Here is a 14,489-nt window from a genome sequence, read left to right as displayed (position 1 = left end):
CCTTTTAAATATATGATGTTATATTTTCCTAATTAACAATACTGAATATTCCTAATTTACACAAGTCATTGTGGTAGTTGATATTGTTTATACATATTTATATTTTCACAAATAACAACCAGATCAGTAAGTAAACGACGCAATATACAATCGTTCCTGTTCAGTAGCAATTCAAGGGAACACCAATAAACTTCTTGGGCAACACAAAATTATTTCAAAGTAGCCGCTCTTTGTCCGGAGATCACGTTCACGGTAATGATGCCGTCAAATTATTATAAGAAATGTGCTAAAATATTTCCAAATTTTCATGTGGCGCACAGGTGGGTGCCCGCGGGACTCGAGTCGTGACTTACTCCGGCAGCACCATTGTCAGGAGCCAGGATAAGGGCTTTGAAAGCAGCGGCAGCGGCAGCGGCTCATATTGTATTGTGACTACTCCAAATTGCCAATTACAACAATCATGGAAACTTAAAGACACCGCAACACGAATGCTTCGTAAATGCGGAAGTGTGAAATGAAGATATAAAACACTGAATTCCGTTTCAAATTTCATCGTGGATAACGTTCTATACCGATCAACTTTTTATTATTTTACTAGTGGTCGCCTAGTGGTCGAAATTCGACCATATACGATTTAATTTACAATACCACTTAACATACGTTCAAGGATAATTTGTATTTATCGAATTGCTATTAGTTTTGTAAAATTGAAATTAATATATTCCGGCGCATCATAAATAACCAAACCTCCTTCAATTAGAAACCTCTTTTCATATGAGACGTGAGAATACCATCGCAATGTCTATCGATTTTGACGTTTTGTCAAATACGATCAGATACTATGCATGTGTGTGTAATGTTTTATTTATTGATTTAATGTACTTTATAAGCATTATTTTTGAAAAATATTAACGTTCCGCAATTCTCCTACACATAAACGTAAAAACTGTTACAAAGTTTTTGCTTCACGTATTAATATATAGATAAGGAAACTATTGAGACATTCTGGCGATTTTACCAGTATTAATAAGTCACATTGCGAAAAAAAAGATTTATTTATAAAATCTTACCCAAAATCTAACAAACAGTTTTTCCGATGCGATAATACTAAAACTAATTACAAATTTTGAAACAAAATAAATGTCAGTATGACCAGGTGCTGCTACTTACTAAATAAATAATATTGATTGGTCTATGACTAAACAATCAATTGTTGGTAGGTAAAAAAACATTCCGCCAGTTATACATATTTAATTATTCATTGCCCACTTTGTTGATTAACTGAATATTTTTGAATAATCAAAGAATACAAAACCTCAGTCCCAGAAATAGGAAACCAAGTCCACTTGCTAGACAGTAGTTGCTTGTGACTATTCGACCAAAGAGGCAATCGGTTCCTATGTCCTATAGCTATAGATACCACGTATTAAATGAATACTTGGATCGTGTACCACAAACGTGGTTATTACAGTAATTTGCTATGTTTCACGTTAATATACCATGGGATATGTATTTAAATGCCATCTGGTATTCGAATGAGAAAATTCTGGAAGCCACAAACTGGGCGGGAATTCTGAATGGCGGTTACCAAAGACAAGTTTAAGGACAAAGTTATTAATACACAATTTACAACATGTTACATTAATTAATTATAATTATGTAGAAGTATATGTTTCTAAGAATGATATTTTTCGTATATTGACTTTTTTGTTATTCTTAGAAATACTGCTTCGTTGGCCGAAGCCTCGTCGGGCCAAGTATTACTGGGCTTTTTTCGACTTTTTGAAAATTTCTCAGTAGTAACACGGAGACTAGAATTGTAGTATATGACGTTTTATAGCAGCATTACGTGCCGTAATGTACATCTCTGCCTACCCCTTCGGGGATGCAAGGCGTGATGTTGCGCTCTTAGAAATACTTCTTTAGATGAAAACTACGAGACGTCAACCTTTACCCCCCCGTAAAAGTAAAGAATCAACCTGACAATACAAGCTGTTAATTCTAACACTTAAATCCTCACCATTAATTTAAAAATTGCTTAATAACTACAATTAGCAATCATTTTAATATTCAGATGAATTTAAAATGGCGGGAGGCGGCCATTTTTTAAAAAGTACAAGCTTTAACTATGGCACTAAGGAGTTCTGTGAAGGAAAATGCACTTATTAGCTGAGGAGGGTTTGTGGAGGGCTCTGGCTAATGGTTGCTATTCACTGGTTGAATGGAAACGCGAAATTGCCAACAATTATATACTCCCGCAATGATAACCGGTGGATGTTCTGCTTCTACAAACTCAGGTTTGGCCGTGTGCGTTCGCGGGCTTTTTACCAAGATCCCTCAGTTTGAGTGAACATTGTTCGCGACGGGGTTTAGTTAGACATGTTGATGCGTTGTCAGTAAATATTTAGTTGACTAGAATAGATATTTATTTATTTATTTGCTCAAATGTGGTACATGACATTGACATAGGTGTTACATACAATATAATCAGATCAGCACATTAACCAATATTGGCATGCAAATTATTTAGGTAGGTACAAGAATACTTATAATCAAGACATAGTCATTTTATTAATACAATTTACACTTTTGGTACATAAACTTTTATCTTAAATGTAATTCTAATATATAAACATATTAGTGCACATGGAACGTAACAGAAGGTTTACATTTTATGATACCACAAGAATGTTCACTCTACTAAAACTGACCACAAATATCTAAAATACATTTCTCTAGTCAAATTCAGAGTTGTGAATTCTTCCGGAGAAACGGTTTCTGAGTGACAGAACAACTCCAAAATCTAACCAGAGTGTGGTATTGTGCGAAGCATGTGCCGGGGCGAGGTGACGTCACAACATGGCCGGCAGGTAGGCAGGAGAGCGGAGATAGGATCCGGTCATCCTGCCCATTTCCGGTCTTCACGCGGCCGTGACGCTTCCGGGCACGCGTCGCCGACGCCGAACACGAGGCTACTGATGAACTGGAAGAGATATTTTGGACTTGTTAGCTGTTTTATTATTTTAGAGAATAGTACAGTCTATGTTCAGTTTAAAAAGAAAAAGGAAAGAAAGAAGAGGTTGAAAATGTAGTAATTGTTCTTAGCCTTTATTTCCTAATCATTCTCACTATTTCTAAACTAATACAGGGCCCCTAACAAGTCAACCAAGTAGTCTTCAATGAAATATTCGCACAAACATCAAACCTTTTTTCTAATTTATACGTCATATTTATTAAACTCATTTTATGCTGGCTGGAACTACCCGGTAGCGAGCGTTACCATAACTTTGAAATTAGAACACGAAAAATAAATCTCATTGTCTCTTCCAAAAAAAGTAAAGTTTTCCCGCCAACTTCCATGTCACGCCGCGCCGCCGTCACACGACGCGACGTCTGCAAGATGAGTTTTGTAAAATGAATTCGTTTGTACAATTGAACATGGTCCTGTCGCTTCTTAGTGGTGCGATTGTGCGAAGTTAGTAGTTTACTTCATTATTTTCTTACTATCTGCTTTAAATTAATTATGTTTTACCTAATAATAGGATATAATAGTCTCATTTGATTTTAATTATTGGTAAGAGCAACAGAGTTGGGATGGGATTATGCAATTTTTGTTAGGTTTCATTTCGTTAATTCCCTTTAGGTCTATAAAGATAAGACACACAGAGAAGACTGTGAGTCCAAATGTGTAATTCGGTAGCAATATCTTAACTAAATAAATGCAAAGAAAAAAAGCTATTTCCCGCATCATGGCGATCGTGACGGCAAGAAGCTACCTTCAACATCAGCTACATATACGTAACAATTTCATAATACCTGGTGGTGCCTTGGGGCCCACCTGACAGCGGTCATGCCCATATGTCGGTCTCCACTGGCGGCTTGGCAGGGACGCACGCGAACTACGCCCTTTTCTTGCCTACTACACTATTCTACACAACATAATACATTGAAGACTTTATACTAAGCACTTGAAAAATCACTCAAATAGACTAGTAATGTAAATCGTTTAACAGTAAAATGTTGTAATGAAAATCAAAAAGCGATTATAGCCCTTAAGACACAAGCAACTAAAGGAATTATTGAATAAAAACATAAAGTTAAACAGTAAGCGATTGTTACGTGTAATTAAAGTCGTGTTTTGTGCGACGCCCTCTTAATTTGTTCCCCCTTTTGTGTAGGGGGGACGCGACATGTGCGAAGTGGCACTTTGGCCTAGCTTTTAATCATCTCAGGTTTTTTTAGCTTCTGGGTTAATTATTTTAATTATTGTGGTTTTTAAACGGCAATTTGTTGTTTTCAGTTAATGTGGGACTTCGAATGTGTCATTGGTTCTGCCTGTGTCTTTGTCCTGTATAAATATAGGTAGGAAAATAGAAAGATTGTGTACGGCGGATTTCTAGGAATGTTTTTCATTACCTAATTATATATCAATATTCACAGTACGTACATAATAATTATTAAATTATATAATGTGTAAAGGAACAACATCTTAACTTCCTATACGAGACTGGCGAATATTTTCTCATTTGAACTAACGAAACCCACTGTTTTTAAGAAAAACAATACTGTTATCCAACATCTCATCATCACACCGATTATAATCTAAATTTATTTCCTCTGTCATTAATTAATCGCCATATTGTCGAGATCCGGCAATTAATAACACGAAATGGAGTGTTGAAAAGTTTTTTCTTACGTTTTTTGATTTCTCGAAGACAGCAGAAACTAATTTATTAGAAATTCAAAAATAAATAGCTAGTGTGCCGTGGACGGGCGTGACGAAAAATAATATTTTGTTTTTACGTCATTTTTCGACGTGATACGACTTAGAAAAAAGGGTGACGACGCTGTTTCTGTTTCGTTGTGAGACAAAAAGATTGAGAGCGAAACGAATTTATGTATTTCGATGCATGCGTAAGTATTCGGTGGAGTGTCGATGTACTGGTAAGAAACAAACGATTAAAACAATCTAAGTGATATTAAGGAAATTATTTTTGTACTTTGATTAGAAATAAAAATATAATTTAGTCGGGATACATAGTTCAAAATGTTGGGTATACTGTTATCGCATAATAGGGATGATGACCGGGGTATGAAAATTAAAAATCTATTTAGTCCGTCAGATTGTTAATGAAAAAATATCAGACACGTATTCTTTATTAAGTCATACACAATAACAATACTTAGATAAAACGAATTAAAGTTTAAGCGCGCGAGCAAATACGTCATTACTACGTATAAAACGGACCTAGAAGTGAAGTCACGCGACATTTCAAAAGTATTTGTTTCAAAAAATATTTGTTTTTACAAGACGGTCATTAAAATAGTCATCTACCCTACCATGATGATGCATAATACTATGACGTGAACTATGTTATTTAACGGACCAGAGCCAATATAAGTTCACAGTTCTGTCTGCTATTTTGCTTAATAACAGGTGCAATGTTGTATTAATATAGTTACCTACATATCTGTCTGTCATAATTGAATCCGACATATGGTAGAATTGGTAGGCTAGTGATTTCCGTCCCAAATACGTCCTAATTCGACGTATCTAACACGACCCTCGGGGAATTAATGAGATCGATGCGGTTTCGATAGATATCACATTTTATTTTTCGTATATTAAGGATCATTTTGGAAATTGTACCTATTAATTTTAGTATCGAGCCGCTTTTGTAACGGTGGGGTTTGTTTTTCAACTGTCTAATGGTGCGAAGTGAATTTTTAAGCACTTTCTTCGCACTTATTATATTTATCGCTTTCGGGAATTTTACCTATCTGTATCTCAATGCTCTGTCGTTTTTATAAAAATATGAATAAAAAATACTTTTGATACTTGTGCTGGACAATTACTGTATCTAATAGATGATGTTAACGGAAGAGCAGTAGCGTGAGCACGAGGAGAGCTTTACTTTCATTTGGAACCACAAAGAACATTCTGATTAACTCAACTAACTTTGACAGCGCTACCGAAATTGAATAAGTGAAATAAAAAGAAACAAATATATCGATAGATACGCTTTCATACAAAAAAATCAATACAACAAAAGAGTAATTTCCAAAGAATTCAGTTCAAATAATTTTACACCTTGAGTCGTGACACACGGACGGTCGCAAAACGTGCGGCCATTTGAGCGACGTGGGATCACATATTTGAAATAACAAGCCGTTTAAGAATTTTAAACAATTTTTGTATGTCCCCTGCGTGGACTATTAGTGTCGGTAATGACCCATAATGATAATTTGGTCGTATAATCAGGACATTAAGTAATGTACGCTACGGCGACGCCTCAGGCGGACGCGACGCGACGCCACCGAAGCGGCCACTTTGACGGACTTTAGTCAGTCACAGGTTTTAAGTTATTGGTATGATGATAACGTCACGTAAATGAATCAGTTATTGACTGATTCGTTTAATTTTTTTATTCTTATTGGAACTAGATCGATTATTATGCTCTGAATGCTATTATTGCATAGTCCAGTGATCAAGCGCATTTGCGAATTTTCGTAGCGACTGTAATGTGCATTTAGCGTTAAAATTAAACTTATACGTTATGGAATAATAGTTACGTTTTAAGTATAGGTAGGTACACAATCTCAACAAAACAAACAATTTTTGTACATTTATATTAAGTATCTATACCACTTATTAAAAAGTAGTGTCCCAGCCCAGCTACGCATGGGTGCAATGGTGATATGAGATATGCATGTATTGTACAAATAAAACTTTCCTCTTGAATTACCCTATCTATTAAAAAAAACGCATTTAAATCCGTTGCGTAGTTTTAAAGATTTAAGCATACAAAGGGACATAGGGACAGGGAAAGCGACTTTGTTTTATAACATGTTTCTGTTATGCTTCTGTTTTTTTTTTTGGTAGAGTTAAGACAATACTTGGACCTTACCAATATCCAGCTACAGTATATTTGTGGGTCTGTTGTAATTCGCGTGATTCACTCAATACGCTCACAGGCTTGCCTTAAGGTGACATTTTGTGTGACTTTTCGGTACGAAATGAGTGTGAATCGTGATCGAAGTACTGAAGATATACTTAAATGTCATTTACTTTGACGGCAGTTTCAATTTGGTCTCATCTTTGGGGCAGAGGCCAAGCAATGGTCGTAAAATGATCTGCCAATCGGTTATGGATCTTATTTTTGGTTGTTTACGTTTCATTTTTATTGTTTGGGACTTTTTAAGGCTTGTAAATCGATGGTAATTGTAGTTTTGACTTTTTGTTGGTGTTCAATATACTTTTGTTTGGGTTCATAAGGTATAAAATTCTCAGTGGCTGTAAGTTAATTAAGGGAAATTTGGAACACGTCAAATATACCAAAATAAATGAACAATATGAAACATCTCGTATGATATTTTTTTGGGCAAAAAATATCCATGAGCAACATGTACTTGATCACCTGAACTTCAACTCGCATTAAAGTTGAACTTATATTATAACTTTTGTGAGACATACTAAATTGATTATTATGTTTTTCAGCTTACACACGTAATTATTTGACGAGGAACTCGACTAATTTCAAGCCATGCTAGAGGCTCATATTTAGGAGCAGCATTCCGCGACACACGACACGGCGACTGTTGTGCTGCTACTGTAATAGCTAGTCGAGTTCCTCGTCAAATAATTACGCGAGTAAGCCGAAAAACAAAATAATTAATAAACTTGAAACTTTGATACCTTTTTGAGAGAAATATAGTAATTTCTATTACCAACTATCACATGTTACATATAAAGCATTATATCATCATATCAGCCACATATAAAGAAAAAAATACAAATTAGCAAAACAACAACTAACTAAGTACCAAAGTATTTTCTTCGACCAACATCTTAACATCTATTTACTTAGCTACAACTACAAGCTCGTCATTTAGCGAGCCAGGTGAGAGTGCAGGCAGTGTTCAGTGTGTCGGTACTATAACTCAAAGGGTAAGTGTAATGAGCACTCAGAGTGCCACGTCACGTACTGTAACGAGCCTTTCGTTGGAACTCTCGGACACTCTCGGGCAAGCCCGTAAAGAACTCCTCACATAGGACTCTGGAGTAAACATTTTTGTATTCACTCAATTTTCTTAAATGATAGGTGTGTTATTTCGCTTTTGGGTTTATTGGGTGATGCTGTGTTTTGTGTTGAAGGGAAGTGTGATTATTAAGGTTAAGTAAGGTTTTCATTTCATAGAAATGGATCCAGGATATTGTGTTTTTGTTTTTTGATAGTTTTACCGTAGCACGTTTTGACGGAGATTCTCGTCGGATTTTTTTAAGTGATAAGATAAAGTGATGTTGTCATCGCCTGGCTTAGCCTGTCATTTTTCGAAGAGTCGTGTTTATGTACACTATTGTCTATTGCCAGGTAGGTAGATACTAGGTGCCATGTCCAACCAAAGTCTAATTCTTCATCAAGTTATGCAAAAGGTGTAGTAATACTAATCAATAATTGTCTCTTATATTCAGCGCCCAGTGTGTGGTCTCTCTAAGAGCCTGCTTAACCGTTTTATTGCAAATGTTATTGAAGTATGAGTAAAATTGTAAGCTGCCTTATTAGGTGAGAGATGTGAAATGTCGTCACGATTTTATCCCCTTTCCTTTTGTCCATTTTATATCCTAGAAGTTAAAAGACTAGGTATCCTATAAGTCTTTCTATGTGAAGCTAAATTCTTTTATAACCAGTTTTATCATCGTATTGTGGTTGTAAACTCGACTATTGTGGTCTAAATTCTTGTTAATCGGCGCTTTTGTAGAGCTAAAAGTCTTCAATAAGTAATGTAACGAATACTTGTAAACTACCACTCGAGTTAAAACAGGATCATGATCCTGCAAAAGACTGGGTACAACGAAAATCGTCCCGATTTCTACAAACACCACGTTCAACATATACTATAACATAAAAGTAGGTAATTATGTCAATACAGTAGCATACACAAAGAATGCACCATCTGATCCAACCGGAGGACAAAACATTAATATCTCGAAGAAACAATAAAAAGTAGCCGTTTGAATAATAACAGCGCGTTGTTCGCCCGATCCGAGCGCTATATCAGACAACAGGATCTGAACAACCTGCGTATCGCATTACACATAAAATATTTATTATTTATAGTGTATAATTAATAAAAACAGTAGGAGTCACAAAAACAAGTAGCCTAACAGGAAGCTGTAATAACTCAATCGCGAGAACATCGCTCTCCTCGATTTGTTACAGTCCAGATTCGATCTTGGCTACTTACAATGTGAACGGTGGTTTTATATGAGCCCGCTTAATGTCCCAACATGATACGCTACAGCCTACCGCGTTTACGTGGAATAAGAGAACAAATAATTAGATATTATGTAACATGTCTTTGCCTACTTTGAACAGAACAACTCGTGAAATAGAGTAGCTTTTTAATTTTATTTTTGCACTACTACATCAATACAATTTCACTGTTAATTATATCGATATTTGACTTTTACGAAGGCATTTCGGTGATTGAAACCATATTTAATTTGTGTGAAGCATTAAATTAAAACATTTAACGCGATAATTAAAATATCGATACGTCGATCGGTGATTGAAAAACGAATTATAAAACCGCATCAAGGCAACAATCCAATTACATTTAATATGATACCGCACACATTCGCTTCGTCCAACACTTCGTATAATAAACTACGCATATTACTAACATATGGTGCATTTATTAAAATATATTCACATTTAATGTAAGCAACATTTCACACTAGCCGTAAGAATCGCAGTTTATTCGCTTGACAAGGAGTCGCGGGCTCCCGCGGTCGCCGGCCGCGTGGGCATGAAATACGAGTATTGTGCTATGTGTGGAAGGTCTTTATTAAACTTCTCGTGAAAATGCAACAATGAACCGGTGGTCGCACTAACTTAATCTAAGAGAATGAATCCGCAAATGAAATCTAGGATGAACCGGTTTAATCTAGTTTTTATTAAGTTGCTTTCGTTGTTGCGAGGGATTGGGCTGTTCTGGAGTTCATAATTGCTAGTTTTAGATTGTTGTTCGTCGATAGATGATGAAGTACTTATAGTCTTATGTCATACGTAATTAAGAAAAACAAACACAAACGAAACAAGAATTAGGTAAACGTTAAAACACTTATAACTGGATTCATTTTTCATTCATTCTGGATTAATACATAGGATACTTTTTATTGGCAGAAGCTAGTTTAAATTATTGAAAATGTATATATCATTGTAAACACAAATACTTGTAGGTGATCTAAATTTTTTTACAATGATTTTCTTAGTAAATTTCTTAGTCAAGGGGTGACATGACAGGAATAAATAATAAATTCATGTGTTTCATTTAAACTTTAATACGATAGTTATATTCGACTGTATCTTCCGTATATTTGTCTTTCCCAGTCATCTATCCCGGTCGGACGATATTTTATTACGTCCATAAAAATCAGTGGATATAAAATATTGTCATGGGCACTGTGTTTATTGAAAATTTAAGAATGTATTTCACATAAATTTTATTTGCTGTACATATAATTGTGGCTATTAAAATTAATAGGCGTTTACTTCGATGTTTATGTGTGTAAAAGTAAAAGAGTCACTTGTCATATTATTATTTTTTTTTACTCCGAGCATATTCAATTTGAAATGTCAACTGGGTTAAGGTAAATTGTAAATTGGTAGTTGTATTTGTAAAAATATTATTTAAATTAAATAATTAGAAGTCTCATCGACTTTACAAATTAAACAATGATAATCTGGACATATGATAGTAGATGGTGCATAGACGCCGCGTAGCACTTAGTAGACGCTACGTAGCACTGCGTAGACGTTGCGTAGTACTGCGTAGACGATGCGTAGCACTGCCTAGAAAATGCCTAGCACTGTATAGAGAGTTATGTATCATAACACTGGTGTAGACGTTGAGTAGCAATGCGTAGAACTTGCGTAGGCGGTTTTGATCGGTTTGTAAGAAACCACAACACAATATTTATTATTTAATTAATTAATATTTTTTTCTTATAACAAAACAATTAACACCAACCCTTCCTACTTCCTAGTTCACAACAAATGCAGAATCAAATAATTCGAACTCTAATTAGTTAAACCGACAATGAAAAATAAATAAAATATCCAATTATGTTTATCAGTAACAACATCTGAGCTAATGTAATAGCTTCGGTTGTAGATTGGCGGTATCTGTATCAATTGAGTGTATCAATTTGGATCTCATTACTCTAATCATAACGGGGTATATCAGTACTCAGTAGTCAATTAAAACGTAAATGTATATCCTTAATTTGGTAACGATGTTGCTATGAGTTGTAGTTTGATTTTTCTTAGTCCTAAATTGTTCAAATAAGTTTGTTTTACTTGGATTATAGATCATTGTTATTCCCAAACTGCTAAACTAATTACGATACAATATACTTTTTTAATACACAAAGCTGAAGGGATTGTTTCTTTAAACGCGCTAATCTCCAGAACAACTGGTCCTATTTGAATAATTCTCTTTGTGTTGGACATTGCGTTTATCGAGAAAGCTTATAGGCTATAGGGTGTAAAACACCACGCTACGATTAAAATGAGACGAGCACAGTGGGTGAAACCGCGTCGAAGTAGTTAGTTCATTATAAAATTAGATGGGAGCTAGGAGACCACTATAAGATTTTTGATAGGTGAAAAGGTAGTGAAAATCGACGAAGCCGCGGGCTAACATCAATTAGGTATGAGAAGTTAAGAAGTACATGAACAGCAACGCAACATGAGTACAGAATTTAAATAATACTGGACATACATGTAACATAATATATTATAGGCTCATACAATTGTAATAAGTTGTTGTTCGCCCATACAATTACATACACTCGAAATCCAAGTGCGTCGGATTGCACGCATCGATGCAAATTAGTCGGAATGATGATTCAATTTTTTTTATATAACAATATAAGTATACCCACTTATTATAATGTCAAGATATGTGAGTGTGCATATGTTACGGTAAATCTGATTAATTGAAAATTATTAATAATTTTACAAAATTATTAATAATAACCACACGTTTTGGTAAATGTGAATAATCTATCGAAATTTATTACTTTTAGTAGTGATTATTAATAATTCACGACACATATTGGTGAAAGTAATAAAATAAATACAAACCTAATGTTTCTTGACCAGCATGTATTTATTTATAATATTAAACACAGTCTTACGATTATATTAATTAGAAATCACACAAACAATGTTATTTTTACTTGCTTTAAAACGAAAGGACAACAAATTCGCACATTATGAACTAGAATATTAAATAGTGACCTTCTAGAGCACATTTATCTGGGTTCGCCTTCATTGCAGCGGTAAGTCCCCTGTTTGAGGAGTGGCTAGAGAGGCGCCATGGCGTCCTCACCTACCGCCTGACACAGGTGCTTACCGGACATGGGAGTTTCGGTAGGTTCCTGTTTCTGATTGGGCGGGAGGTAACGCCTGGAGGACATGGTGGAGCATACGGTGGCGGTGTATCCTGCATGGGCTGGAAATCACCGTGTCCCCAGGGTCGGTGACAGCGACCTCTCGCGCCCGGCATTGGTTCAGGCTATGGTATGAAGCGAAGCAGTCATACTAGCTAAGGAGGAGGCGGGGGACAGAACAAACCTCCTGACGCCCCAGCCGTCGCGACAGATATTCCGGACGTCGGGGATCGCGATCTCCGGCCATCTTAAGTGCGGGTCTGCGGACAGCGAGCAAGGGTAGCTCGCCGCCCGACCAGAACCAGACCCGTGCGTGCGGCGCGTCGCGTTCTGCGCGCGCCTCAAAGAGCCACCAGACCATCACAGATGGGGCCCAGTAGGGCTGATGCCTGATCCGAAGCTGCAGACTACCTAGCGGGTTTACCTAGCTCCGGCTCGAAAAGCAGGAGTAGGAACGGGGTGGTTTTTAGTCAGTAAAAGTCTGACACTCCATCTCGCCTCGCCAAAAAGGGCACATTTATCACAAAACTAACAATAAAATTCTTTTAAAAATCAAATCTACCATCATTCTTATGCAAGAAAATCTTTCGTGGTACATAAAATTGTAACAAAAATAAAATTAAACAATTATTGTTTCATTAACACGAATCCTATATTTGATCCGCCTGTAAATCTTCTGTAGAAAATAATTTTTTTAAAGTATTATCATAGAATTCAACAAATATTTATCGTGCAAGTACAATATATTGCCGTTTAAATTGAAATAAAAATAACATCTTGGCCACTTATTACATTTATCACTACTAGGGTAAAATTATTAATAATAACGGACAAATGTGATTAATTTATCACTTTTACCTCGAGTTTCGGTAATTATTAATAATAGTAGAAAATTATTAATAATTTTCGATTATTCACTCTTACCGTAACACATATATAATTTATAGGTGATTGCCGATTGACGACCGTGTGAACAATCATCGGGTAATGTACATTTGTACATGTAATTGAGGATTTTTTTTTGAGGTGATTAGGACTTTTTTTGCTTGGCAAGTAATGTTCGATGTACTCACAAGGTTGATTACGTGTGAAGTTTATAATTTGTTTTTATTGAACCAGAGTTAAGTTATTAGGTGTACGTTTTATTTGTAGATAGGTGTAAAGTGTGACGAAGAACGTATTTACCTAAACGTTCTTATCAAGAAATGTTATGGATGAGAAAAACCATCTCAAAAATATATCTCCTAGTTTCCATCTATAAAATAACACTGCGGCTGCCATGCAATGTGTAGCGGGTTCGATTCTCGCACGAAATATCTCTTTGTGTGATCCGCAAATTGTTGTTCCGGGTCTGGGTGTCATGTGTATGTTTGTAAACGCAACCACGAAACAGGAGAAAATCCTAGAGCGCAGCAAAGATTAAAAAAAAACTTATATACAACAGAGATATATCTATACAATTCACTATGTCTATGTACCATATCTTCATTACAAATTGAAGACAAAATTAGTAACTTGAAACTCGACCCTAAAGCAACATGACCTCCCAAGCACAGGACACACTAAACCATCCAACGTTTATATCTAGCAACAAGTAATAACTACATACAAATGCATAAATAAATTTCACTTAAATCGACCTCCGTTGTCCGGTAAAGCAGTAGCCGTTTCATAAATCTTCGCCCCCGCATTACGGCATTCAGACGACGCTCCTAGGTCACACCGTGCGGACACCGGTCACGATTCAAGGGGACACACACAGGTGTAGCATCGAGAGTTTTGTTCCAACAATCATGTATAACTGACCGATGTGACCTCTGAACGGCGCGCGAATTATGATTTACTGCTAATTTGGTTAAGTGTTAGTCTACGATTATATGTATTGAAATGTGATTTTAATCTGTTTTAATATGGTCGTAATCAAGCTTGAAGTGGTAATGTATTCCGTTTTATTTAAGTGTATTGAGGGTTATTACTTTTGTGTGAATAGCCATTATTAGAATAATTTATCATTATAGTATTAACTCTA

General features: G+C 35.7%; 1 long non-coding RNA gene across 1 annotated transcript in view; it reads right to left on the bottom strand.

Moving 5' to 3' along the window:
- Positions 1-2,579: 2,579 nt before the first annotated feature.
- The window catches only part of LOC118273088 (uncharacterized), a 58,929-nt gene continuing 47,019 nt past the window's right edge, over positions 2,580-14,489 (bottom strand). Inside the window, exon 4 of the long non-coding RNA XR_007707335.1 lies at positions 2,580-2,983. This is a non-coding gene — a long non-coding RNA (uncharacterized LOC118273088). The remainder of the gene's footprint in view (positions 2,984-14,489) is intronic.

Source organism: Spodoptera frugiperda, chromosome 1 (assembly GCF_023101765.2).
Source record: "Spodoptera frugiperda isolate SF20-4 chromosome 1, AGI-APGP_CSIRO_Sfru_2.0, whole genome shotgun sequence".
In the NCBI taxonomy this organism is placed as follows: domain Eukaryota; kingdom Metazoa; phylum Arthropoda; class Insecta; order Lepidoptera; family Noctuidae; genus Spodoptera; species Spodoptera frugiperda.
This window is presented reverse-complemented; position numbering and strand designations above follow the sequence as displayed.